This window comes from Salvelinus sp. IW2-2015, linkage group LG20, assembly GCF_002910315.2.
Source record: "Salvelinus sp. IW2-2015 linkage group LG20, ASM291031v2, whole genome shotgun sequence".
NCBI classification, from domain to species: domain Eukaryota; kingdom Metazoa; phylum Chordata; class Actinopteri; order Salmoniformes; family Salmonidae; genus Salvelinus; species Salvelinus sp. IW2-2015.
In genome coordinates this window covers 38,816,374-38,829,364 of record NC_036860.1, presented here as the reverse complement: position 1 = coordinate 38,829,364, position 12,991 = coordinate 38,816,374, and the positions used below count along the sequence as shown (strand labels likewise).

At 42.6% G+C, this 12,991-nt stretch overlaps 1 protein-coding gene across 3 annotated transcripts in view; it reads left to right on the top strand.

Annotated features, from left to right (window-relative positions):
* The first annotated feature begins 8,299 nt into the window (after positions 1–8,299).
* The window catches only part of LOC111981168 (angiomotin), a 47,640-nt gene continuing 42,948 nt past the window's right edge, over positions 8,300–12,991 (top strand). For all 3 annotated transcript variants that reach the window (XR_011481731.1, XM_024012333.2, XM_024012331.2), the window contains exon 1: positions 8,300–8,682. The gene's annotated coding sequence lies outside the window, so the exon portion shown is untranslated. The remainder of the gene's footprint in view (positions 8,683–12,991) is intronic.

Here is a 12,991-nt window from a genome sequence, read left to right as displayed (position 1 = left end):
AAATTGGAGTGGGTCTAGGGTTTCTGGGATAATGGTGTTGATGTGAGCCAGACTACGGGTCTGTAGTCATTTAGGCAGGTTACCTTCGTGTTCTTGGGCACAGGGACTATGGTGGTCTGCTTGAAACATGACACTTGCCAGTTGGTCAGTGCATGCACGGAGTACACGTCCTGGCAATCCGTCGGGCCCTGCGGCCTTGTGAATGATGACCTGTTTAAAGGTCTTACTCACATCGGCTGCGGAGAGCATGATCACACAGTCGTCCGAACTGACCTTGGTTAATTAGTTGTTTAAAAACCCCAAAATTACCAACATTTCCGTTAATCGCTTAGCACTACTGTTTTCTCAATTACATTTGATTCAGCATTGAAAAAAGTTGCAAGTTTAAGTTTGTTCAACATGAGTAAGTCTGACCACCATGATGACACAGCAAATGCTTTTGATGGATCTTTTTTTTTTTAATTTTATTTATTTAACCTTTATTTAACTAGGCAAGTCAGTTAAGAACAAGTTCTTATTTATTGCCTCTTAAAGGGAAAGTAATCCAAAAGTAACAAAGTAAAGGTACTGATTACAATTTGACAGGTAACTAGTAACTGATTACATTTAGAAAGTAACCTTCCTGACCCTGCTGCRGCAGCTTAGCCTAGTGGTTAGAGCGTTGGACTAGTAACCGAAAGGTTGCAAGATCAAATCCTCGAGCTGACAAGGTACAAAATTTGTCGTTCTGCCCCTGAACAAGGCAGTTAACCCATTGTTCCTAGGCCGTCATTGAAAATAAGAATTTGTTCTTAACTGATTTGCCTAGTAAAATAAAATACTACAGGTACTATGTCTACATAACTTTAAAGTGAGAATGAACAGAAATTAACATGAGGTTTGATTTACACAGTTTTTCTCCCATGACGTTAACATTGAGGCCAGGGGCTCCAGATTAAGTCATGAACTTCAAGAAAGGCAACATACTGGTAGCCTTTTTGTATGAATTGATGTGTATATATGAATGGTTCCATATATCATACATTTCAAAGTACTGAGATGCATGCATGATGCATGGTATGAATACATTTTTATAATGTCAGGGGCTATGAAAGGGTTGGCAAATACAGTAGGTCTGTAAAACTACACTATCTACAATGCACCGAGCTGTTAGCGTTCTYTCAGGCTCCACCCCTCTACCTGGCGAGGTGTGCATTGTGCAGCAATCACAGCTCTTGACAATGCTAGGAAAAATGTTTTACAAAGGTGTGCACGCACTAGGCGTATTTATGTGGTCACGAAATACAATTGTTGCAAATAGTTTTACACCGGGGCGTTCTTTTGTAAGACTAAAAGTAGCCTAGGGAGGGAGGGCTTCTATCGTTGACTTACATGCCCATTCCCCATTGTAATTTGCGTGACCTTTGAATAATGGGAGATACACGGTAATTGACTGCACTACCGTAGTGACATGTGACAGCTTACGCCATTTCAATGGCGATTTAAAACGTTGCATCTGAGCTGGCAACATTTTTGTCAACCTTATCTGTAGCCTAGTTTATCGGTATTGCTCAACAAGGGAACCGGACCGTAGGCCTATGACGTTATGTAACATTTTGTTCGTTTGTTCCTTTGAAGGGAGGAATGGCGGTGAGATCTGAAGAAAACAATTTACAATGATCTCAGTCGAACACTGGAGTCCGGAGGAGGTAGCGGAATGGATCCATCTCATTGGGCTTACAGAATGCGCACAGAGCTTTCTCGGTGAGTTCAATAATACGCAGSTTGCATCCACATTCATAACCACTATGAATAGATGGTTGAACATGRTAAATCCCGGGTTTACATAGCTCTCCAAAMTTTGAAGGAGGACACAACATTCTTTCCAGGCCCCATTACAGTTCATATTTCCACCACACAGTGGTGCACATCATACGCCAAACAGCATCCCCAGGACCAGCCCGCTCATTCGTCAATTAGATTGACGAGGGCGGCATTTTCCAACACCTCCAACCTCACATAATTCTGCCCAAAAACAATGATAATTTCAATCAACCAGTGGCATATGGGTTTTTGTAGCGCTGATGTCGCCKTGTGATAAGCAGTGCCCACTTTGTCAATGGCAGGGGCGCTTGTCCATTCCCAAGCACGACTTTCCAGGGTGCTGATGGAGAGACTCGTTGTGGCGCTCTACCAACGTTCCGTCCAAAGAATAATCTAATGAATTATTCACTAATCAGGACTAATAAAACCAATGCAACTGCCTGTTTTCCAAACGGTAGACCTACCACATGGATGAGCATTCATAAAATKCCATTGTGGCTGATATTGTAGGCTACACCCCAGTAAGCACAGACCAATGCAGAAGTATTTTGTTAGTCTTTTTTTGTGTTTTACAAACTGTAGGCCAACCACAGATGGGGCATTCATAAAATAACATTTCATTCCACACTGTAGGCTACACCTCCAGTAAGCACAGACCGACTTCTTATTTCCACGGACGTTGGATTCTGGTCCGGACCAAATCTGAACCAATCATAGATGTCTGTTTGGTTCCAAATTTAGTCCGGTCTGGACCAGCCTTGGTTTGGCCCAAACATAGATGTCTGTTTGGTTCAGATTTGGTGCGGTCCGGACCAAAGACCAACATCTGTGGATGTGGAAATAAGATGTCGATGTCAGTCTGTGCCACATACTACTTCTACTATATAGTGCATTCAAACCCCTTGACTTTTTCCACATTTGGTTACATTACAGCCTTATTCTAAAATGGATGAAATAAATAATTTTCCTCATCAACCTACACACAATAACCCACAATGACAAAGCAAAAACAGGTCTTTAGAAATTTTTGCAAATGTATTAAGTTAAAAAAAKATATATAGATAAACCTTATTCACAACCTTTTCTATGAGACTTGAAATTGAGCTCAGGTGCATCCTGTTTCCATTGATCATCCTTCAGATGTTTGTACAACTTGATTGGAGTCCACCTGTGGTAAATYCAATTGTTMGGACATGATTTGGAAAGGCACACRCCTGTCTATATAAAGTCCCACACATGACAGCGCATGTCAGAGCAAAAACCAAGCCATGAGGTCGATAGAATTGTCCGTAGAGCTCCGAGACAGGATTGTGTCGAGGCACAGATCTGGAGAAGGGTACCACAACATTTCTGCAGCATTGAAGGTCCCAAAGAACACTGTGGCCTTCATCATTCCTAATTGAAAGAAGTTTGGAACCACCAAGACTCTTCCTAGAGCTGGCCGCCTAGCCAAACTGAGCAATCGGTGGAGAAGGGTCTTGGTCAGGGAGGTGACCAAGAACTTGATGGTCACTCTGACAGAGTTCCTTTGTGGAGATGGGAGTTCCTTCCAGAAGGACAACCATCTGCAGCACTCCCCCAATCAGGCTCACATCACTCTCCATACTGTTTTTTGTATTTTCCTTTGCACCCCAGTATCTCTACTTGCACACTCATCTTCTGCACATCTATCACTCCAGTGTTTAATTGCTGAATTGTAATTATTTCGCCCCTATGGCCTATTTATTGCCTTACCTCATTTGCACACACTGTATATAGACTTTTTCTATGTGTTATTGACTGTATGTTTGTTTGTTCCATGTGTAACTCTGTTGTTTGTGTCGCATTGCTTTGCTTTCTTGGCCAGGTCGCAGTTGTAAATGAGAACTTGTTCTCAACTAGCCTACCTGGTTAAATAAAGGTGAAATATATATATATTTTAAAAGCCTTTATGGTAGAGTGGCCAGTAAAAGGCACATGACAGCCCGCATGGATTTTGTCAAAAGCCACCTAAAGGACTTTCAGCCCATGAGAAACAGGATTCTCTTGTCTGATGAAATCAAAATTGAACTCTTTGGCCTGAATGTCAAGCGTCACATCTGGAGGAAACCAGTCACCGCTCATCACCTGGCCAATACCATCTTTACGGAGAAGCATAGTGGTGACAGCATCATGCTATGGGGATCTTTTTCAGCTGTAGGGACTGGGAGACTAGTCAGGATTGAGGGAAAGATCAATAGAGCAAAGTACAGAGAGATCCTTGATGAAAACCTGCTCCCGAGCACTCTGGACCTCAGACTGGGGCGAAGGTACATCTYCCAACAGGACAACGACCCTAAGCACACAGCGAAGACAACGCAGGAGTGGCTTCGGGACAAGTCTCTGAATGTCCTTGGGTGGCCCAGCCAGAGCCCGGACTTGAACCCAATCGAACATGTCTGGAGAGACCTGAAAATAGCTGTGCAGCGACACTCCCCATCCAACCTGATGGAGCTTGAAAGGATCTGCAGAGAATGGGAGAATCTCCCAAAATACAGGTATGCCAAGCTTGTAGCGTCATACCCCAAAATACTTGATGCTGTAATCACTGCCAAACGGGCATCAACAAAGTACTGAGTAAAAGGTCTGAATACTTATGTAAATGTGATTTTTCTTTTTTTAAAATTTTTAAATACATTTGCAAAAATGTCATCTGTTTTTGCTTTGTCATTTTGGGGTATTGTGTGTAGATTGCTGAGGGGGGGGGGACTATTTAACTATTTAATCMATTTTAGAATAAGGCTGCAATATAACAATGTGGAAAACGTCAAGTGGTCTGAATACTTTCCGAATTCACTGTGAGCTGTATCTGCTACAGGATTTATGTTGGAATTTTTTACGGAACGTTGGACACAGCGATGCGCCTCTCCAACAGCACCATGGAGAGGCGTACTGAGAATGGACAAGAAAAAATGTTGCAACCCTGCTTTTGACGAAGTGGGCGCTGCTCGCCTCCTGAGAGGTGCAGTGGTCTAAGGCACTGCATCGCTGTGCCACTAGAGATTCTGGGTTCGAGTCCAGCCAGGCCGAGACTGTGAGACCCATGGGGCGGCGCACAATTGGTCCAGCGTCGTCCGGGTTAGGGGAGGGTTTGGCCGGCAGGGATGTCCTTGTCTCATCGCGCACTAGCGACTCCTGTGGCGGGCCGTGCGCAGTGCACACTGACACAGTTGCCAGGTATACAGTGTTTCCTCTGACACATTGGTGCGGCTGGCTTCTGGGTTAAGTGGGCATTGTGTCAAGAAGCAGTCCGGTTGGGTTGTGTTTCGGAGGATGCACGGCTCTCGACCTTCACCACTCCCGAGTCCATACAGCAGCGATGGGACAAGACTGTAACTACCAATTGGAATAGAAATTACGTATTTTCAACTTTCATTCAGAACTGAAAAGGAAACCGATTTCAACGTTCGGAAAATAAACTCAGCAAAAAAAGAAACGTCCTCTCACTGTCAACTGCATTTATTTTCAGCAAACTTAACATGTTTATATATATGTATGAACATAACAAGATTCAACAACTGAAACAATAACTGAACAAGTTCCACAGACAAGTGACTAACAGTAATGGATTAATGTGTCCCTGAACAAAGGGGGATCAAAAATAACAGTCAGTATCTGGTGTGGCCACCAGCTGCATTAAGTACTGCAGTGCATCTCCTCCTCACGGACTGCACCAGATTTGCCAGTTCTTGCTGTAAGATGTTACCCCACTCTTCCACCAAGGCACCTGCAAGTTCCCRGACATTTCTTGGGGGAATGGCTCTAGCCCTCACCCTCCGATCCAACAGGTCCCAGACGTGCTCAATGGGATTGAGATCCGGGCTCTTCGCTGGCCATGACAGAACACTGACATTCCTGTCTTGCAGGAAATCATGCACAGAATGAGCAGTRTGGCATTGTCATGCGGGAGGGTCATGTCAGGATGAGCCTGCAGGAGGRGTACCACATGAGGGAGGAGGWTGTCTTCCCTGTAACGCACAGCGTTGGGATTGCCTGCAATGACAACAAGCTCAGTCCGATGATGCTGTGACACACCGCCCCCAGACCATGACGGACCCTACACCTCCAAATCGATCCCGCTCCAGAGTACAGGCCTCGGTGTAACGCTCATTCCTTTGACGATAAATGCGAATCCGACCATCACCCCTGGCGAGACAAAACCGCSACTCTTCAGGGAAGAGCACTTTTTGCCAGTCCTGTCTGGTCCARCGACGGTGAGTTTGTGCCCATASGYRACGTTGTTGCCGGTSATRTCTGGTGAGGACCTGCCTTACAAYMGGCCTACAAGCCCTCAGTCCAGCCTCTCTCAGCCTATTGCGGACAGTCTGAGCACTGATGGAGGGATTGTGCATTCCTGGTGTAACTCGGGCAGTTGTTGTTGCCATCCTGTACCTTTCCTGCAAGTGTGATGTTCGGATGTACCGATCCTGTGCAGGTGTTGTTACACGTGGTCTGCCACTGCGAGGACGATCAGCTGTCTCCCTGTAGTGCTGTCTTAGGCGTCTCACAGTACGGACATTGCAATTTATTGCCCTGGCCACATCTGCAGTCCTCATGCSTCCTTGCAGCATGCCTAAGGCGTGTTCACGTGGCTGATCAGGGACTCTGGGAATCTTTCTTTTGGTGTTTTTCAGAGTCAGTAGAAAGGCCTCTTTAGTGTCCTAMATTTTTGATAATTGCCTACCGTCTGTAAGCTGTTAGTGTTTTAATGACCGTTCCACAGGTGCATGTTCATTAATTGTTTATGGTTCATTGAACAAGCATGGGAAACGGTGTTTAAACCCTTTACAATGAAGATCTGTGAAGTTAATTTGTAAAAATCCAATTATCTTTGAAAGACAGGGTCCTGAAAAAGGGAYGTTTCTTTTTTTTGCTGAGTTTATGTATTTTCAGCATTCTTTTGAGAACAGAAAATAAACCTGATTTCGACGTCTGTTTTAAATGCTTATTTTTCATTGTCTGGAAAATATGCTTTTTCAACATCCGGAAATGCCTATTTTAAYCGTCTGGAAAATATGTATTTTCACCTTTCATTCAGAACCTAAATTTAACCTAACTTCAACTCCTGAAATGTTTAAGATGTCATTTTGCTTACTGGACTATTCCATTTTTGCAGGGGGCAGCAAATTTGTTTTGTTTGACTGAGGGCGGCAGAATGGCCAGGACTGGGCCTATCATCCCTGCTCTCTAGCTTACATTTTAGCAATAATGTAGTCTACAGGAGATCACACAGTGCTGTGTTCAGCATTGTCCTCAAACAATTTGTGACACTTTGATAAACGTTTCTTTTTTTCTCTCACAGAAAATGCAATAACTGGCGTGGATCTCTTGGAAATCAGTGATTCAGTGTTAGGTGAGTTAAGTTATAGCCTACATTMTATCTTTTCAGACATCACACCCTTTTTAAAAACATTGTGGTTTTAATGATTTATTATTCATATTGAAAGCACACAAGGAATAGTAAAGGTCTGCCATCCTTTGGTGAGCTTGAATGGGAAACCTGACTAAATTCAGTGAGTGGGATTTTTGTCAAATCATTCATACTATTGTGGGTAGGAGAATATTGTTCAATGGGGGACAAAAACACTACCTTGGCCTACTTATCACATGATGAGTGAGGTGTCTTATGTCCTTTGTTGAATGGTGTAATGAGTCTTGTCAGTGATGTTTTTGCAGTTAATTTGTCTGGGATGTGCACATTCCTCCACGTTTCTGTCTAATCATGCGTTGTTCCTCGGTTCACCTGTAGTGTACACAAAGGTGATGATGCATCATATACCACTTCCCAGATAATACACTCTTGACTGAACATTTTATTAACATTATTAAAACGCTTGAGATTTTAAGTAGTTTAGGCTATGCATATTAATAGCCTAGGCTACAGTTGCGTGTTGGTAACTGCAATTAATTTGGTCTGATGTGACAGGAACATAGTCAGTCATCAGGGCCAATAATTGAATTGTGACTGAAAAGCTGTATTGCATTGAAAAGGAGTTTGCATTTTTCCCAAAGTGCACTTATCAGGACCCAGGAGTCAACTCTGTATTAAAACAGTTTGAATCAAACTGGGATTCCATGGTGCAAATCACTTTCCTCTCCCAGTAGACTATTTGCATGAACTGTAGCCATACGAATATATAGGCCTACCCAGGAGTACATAAAAGACAGAACAATACTACCAGAACAGGTCTACGTTTGTAAAGTCGGTAAACTGCTCATATAGCCTAGATACATTTACGGATAATTATTTTACTGTTGTAACAATTTTCATATCGATAAGGTTTAACCAAGTTCGGTCGTAGGTGCTTTGGACAGGTCCAAGGAGTTGATCTCCTAACATACAAAAGGCTTTTGTAATTTTTTTTCTTTTTTTTCTTGCCTGAGTGACGGTTCCAAAAGCCAACCGAAACGCCAGCAAAATTGGCATACTTCCTATAGCAGACTGGAGAAGGAGGGATTTTCTTCCTGAAAACTTTTGACTTCTTTGGTAGGAAGGGGTTGGGGGTTGCGCTTGTCGGCTCTCAGATGCATACACTGCTACCGGGACTTTGCGGTTCGGGGCCGTTCTTTTATGCATTCCCTTCATAGCGCAGTCAAGTGTAAAAAAATATTCTTCAACTTTTTCAGCAGATTTAAATATGAAATGGGAACAGAAGCATACGCTTTATTATGTGGAAAAGGGCAAACAGCCTGCTATTCGAAGGAAACTCGTGAAGTAACATGGATTAGTCATATCAGAATTTTTAGAATTGTTTGAGGAATTTTGCACGGTATCCGATCTGTATCAAATCTATGGAAATAGCCGAGCAGGGACGTCGACAACGGAGCAGCAGTAGTTTCTACGTGAAGTTTAATTGAAAGGTAAACACGACTACATAACGGAATATTGTTTGCCATAACTTGTAAAAGTGTATGATATATGCTATTGGTTGGTCACTCTACCAGAAGTAGGTTTGTGTAGTTTATGAAAGAGAACAAAACAGTAGTCCAAGATACGTTTGTAGACACTTCGGTGGCATAACAGTGATATTACAGTGGAACAGTGTTCAATGATGCTCATGTTTGGACTCACCTATGTACTGGCACTGAAAGGGTTGGCCATGTTTCCTCTTTCTTGCTCTGGCTCCATTGCTTGTGTATGAGTGACATTTGTTTTTCTTAATTCTATAACTCAAATAAACCATGACCTGTGAATGTATTAAAATATTTCATAAAAACCATAATCTGTAAAAATGACACAAATTAAACCATACATCTATGATCTGTAAATATATTCAACATGTCTAACAGATAAAGCTACAATTTGAACAAATGTAGAACAATTTGTGAGCCAATGTTCAGAAATCCCTAACATTTACAACTGGAATTGCCATTTGCGCATTCAAAAAGTGCTTGTGGATCTGTGTTCTGTTTACAGAATTTAGATTTTTTTTCTTGCATGTCGATGTATTACAATCCACAAATGTTACTTCATATGAGTCGGCTATCTCCAATAATTGGGATAATCTTTGTTACTTGATGCGCGGAGTGGCGACAGATCACGTCTGTGTCCTTAGGAGAACGCTTTCTAACTAGAAGAGAAAATGACTTCATGAAATGTGAGTATAATGTTTATTTACTAAACAAATTATGTTAATGTTTAGAAACGGACTTTCATATGAATGTTAAATTCGACCATTTGGGCATGCAACGCCAAGTGTGTGCTTTGGACACTAACGTTAAAAAAATCAAAAAAATCAAAAATCAAATTTTATTAGTCACATACACATGGTTAGCAGATGTTAATGCGAGTGTAGCGAAATGCTTGTGCTTCTAGTTCCGACAATGCAGTAATAACCAACAGTAATCTAACCTAACAATTCCACACTACTACCTTACACACACACACAAGTGTAAAGGGATAAAGAATATGTACATAAAGATATATGATGTTACTGATAGCTATCAGGTTACTCGTGAGAAGGGTGCAATTGCGGCCCACAAATCGGGGCATTCCTGCATTATTGGCATTCCTGCATCTGCAGGAACCCCTCTTTATACTTGGTAAATGTTTTTAGGACAAGCGGGGGTGCTCCAGTACAGTAGGTGGCGGTAATTCAGAATGTTGCATGCCAGCCGCCGATAAACCCCACAGAAGGGGTGGGGGAATAGCTTTACACTGGTAGACATGACCTTCGCCCCCGCCCGTCGGGCACTGTTTTCCCACAGTTCTGTTAACGACAGTGAGGGCAGGCGGGAGTGACGGACACTGTTCTAGCTTAGCCAGCTAGTCCTAAGGAGGACTCCGCTACACGGGAGGTGGGGGCGGCACACTGTTGCCCCAGCCTCCCACCTGCTGTGCTAGCGGGAGGCAGGGATGAACGGCAGACGGTGTGTTTCGCCCCCGCCAGTCGGGCACGGTTTTCTCCGGTAGGCGTGGGGCGTCAGTGTGCTAGCTAACTAGCAAGCTAGCACATAGTGTCATTAACTCGCAAGCTAGCACCCGGAAGGCGGTGGCGACCGGTAGACAGTGTCCTTTGCCTGCAGCTTTCGGACACGCCCTGAATTGCGGACTACAGTTGCACACTTCGATCTTATCAGCTGTTTAGACGAACAACCAAAGTTAAACTTACTAGTTAGTTAATTCAGGAATGTGTCAATTGTAAAGAACCGCTCAGTTTTGAAATCCTGAATTGGCGATCTGGCTAGCAAGCTAATGAGATGTTGCAAATCTTTTTCCGTATATTTTCTTTTCAGGGACTAAACAGGGCAATTGATGCTTTGGCAGGACTAATCACTCTTTCCCAAATGGTGTGGAGTTAAGAAATTGTAACTCTCTGATTAAAAACGTTAGAAATTCAGCTAGCTGTTTTTTGCTCCATGTAAGCTTGCTTGCTAGCTAGCCAAGTCATTTGTTGTTCATCCTTACCTACATTTATTAATATACGTTCCGTGTCTKATTACGGTCAGTTCAATCCCTCTCTGTATTGTGTTGCACCGTTGCGGGGCTGGGCAATGTTACCAGTTGAATAAAAGGCAAAGTTATTCTACTCATACTGTAAAGACTATCAGTAAAAATTATTCACCTGACAATAATAACGTGAGGGTTTAATTGTGTAACAATGCACAGGCCATTATGATGGTTCAATGTAATCTGATAATGTTTGTGAACATGTTTTGAAGTATGAAATGACCCATTTTTAAAAGTAAACCTATTACAAATTGATCAAACTTATGAATATGTAAAACTGCATAATGATGGCACATGGAAGTGCAGAAACAATATGCACTGATTGACACACCCTGTCATCCATTCAGACACAGGGAAGGCGTTAACAAGTCATCAGGAACAGAAACCGTGTGCTATTGGCTTGGGTTCCAGCATGTGGTCCTCTTGCCTCCATTTATTGAGTGACTCCTGTTTATAAGCTTGACCAAATAGCTTAATAACATGCTATTTCAAATGTTTTGTGTGCTGCTCAACTCAGTATTGTTATTCTATTCTTACAGAGCTGTCCATTCTAAGTCAACCTAGAACCATGACCCCTCTTGGCCTGTTCTACCACTGACCAGCTGCTTTTGGATCCTACTGCAACTCCCCACTAGTCAAGCTCGTTTTTTTCAGGCCCTTCGTGAGTTGTTTGTTCTGACTGCTGACTCGGCCAAGGACCTATAGCAGTGTTTCTCAAACTCAGTCCTGGGGACCCCAAGGGGTGGACTTGGGGGGTTTTGCCCTAGCACCACTACACAGCTGATTCAAATGATAAAGCTTGGATTATTTGAATCAGCTGTGTAATGAAGTAAAAAAAACAATGCGCATCCCTTGTGGTCCCCAGATTGGAACTTTGGAAATGTTGACCTAAAGAATGTAGTAAAATGTCATTTTGTTTCAGCATATACACTACCGTTCAAATGTTTGGGGTCACTTAGAAATGTCCTTGTTTTTGAAAGAAAAGCACCTTTTTTTTTGTCCATTAAAATAACATCAACTTTGATCACGTGTAGACATTGTTAATGTTGTAAATGACTATTGTAGCTGGAAACGACAGATTTTTAATGGAATATCTACATAGGCTACAGAGGCCCATTATCAGCAACCATCACTCCTGTGTTCCAATGGCACGTTGTGTTAGCTAATCCAAGTTTATCATTTTAAAAGGCTAATTGATCATTAGAAAACCCTTTTGCAATTATGTTAGAACAGCTGAAAAATGTTGTGCTGATTGAAAGAAGCAATAAAACTGGCCTTCTTTAGTCTAGTTGAGTATCTGGAGCATCAGCATTTGTGGGTTCGATTACAGGCTCAAAATGGCCAGAAACAAAGACCTTTCTTCTTAAACTTGTCAGGTTATTCCATGCGAGAAATTGTCAACAAATTGAAGATCTCGTACAACGCTGTGTACTACTCCCTTCACAGAACAGCGCAAACTGTCTCTAACCAGAATAGAAAGAGGCATGGGAGGCCCCGGCGCACAACTGCGCAAGAGGACAAGTACATTAGTGTCTAGTTTGAGAAACGGACGCCTCACAAGTCCTCAACTGGCAGCTTCATTAATAGTACCCGCAAAACACCAGTCTCAACATCAACAGTGAAGAGGCGACTCTGGGATGCTGGCCTTCAAGGTAGAGATCCTCTGTCCAGTGTCTGTTCTTTTGCCCATCTTAATCTTTTCTTTTTATTGGCCAATCTGAGATGTTTTTTTTTTCATTGCAACTCTGCCTAGGAGGCCAGCATCCTGGAGTCGCCACTTCACTGTTTTTATTTTTTATTTCACCTTTATTTAACCAGGTAGGCTAGTTGAGAACAAGTTCTCATTCACAACTGCGACCTGGCCAAGATAAAGCAAAGCAGTGCGACACAAACAACAACAGAGTTACACATGGAATAAACAAACATACAGTCAATAATACAATAGAGAAAGTCTATATACAGTGTGTGCAAATGAGGTAGGATAAGGGCAATAAATAGGCCATAGAGGTGAAATAATTACAATATAGCAATTAAACACGAGTGATAGATGTGCAGAAGATGAGTGTGCAAGTAGAGATACTGGGGTGCAAAATAAATAACAGTATGGGGATGAGGTAGTTGGATGGGCTATGTACAGGAGCAGTGATCTGTGAGCTACTCTGACAGCTGGTGCTTAAAGGTAGTGAGGGAGATATGAGTCTCCAGCTTCAGTGACTTTTG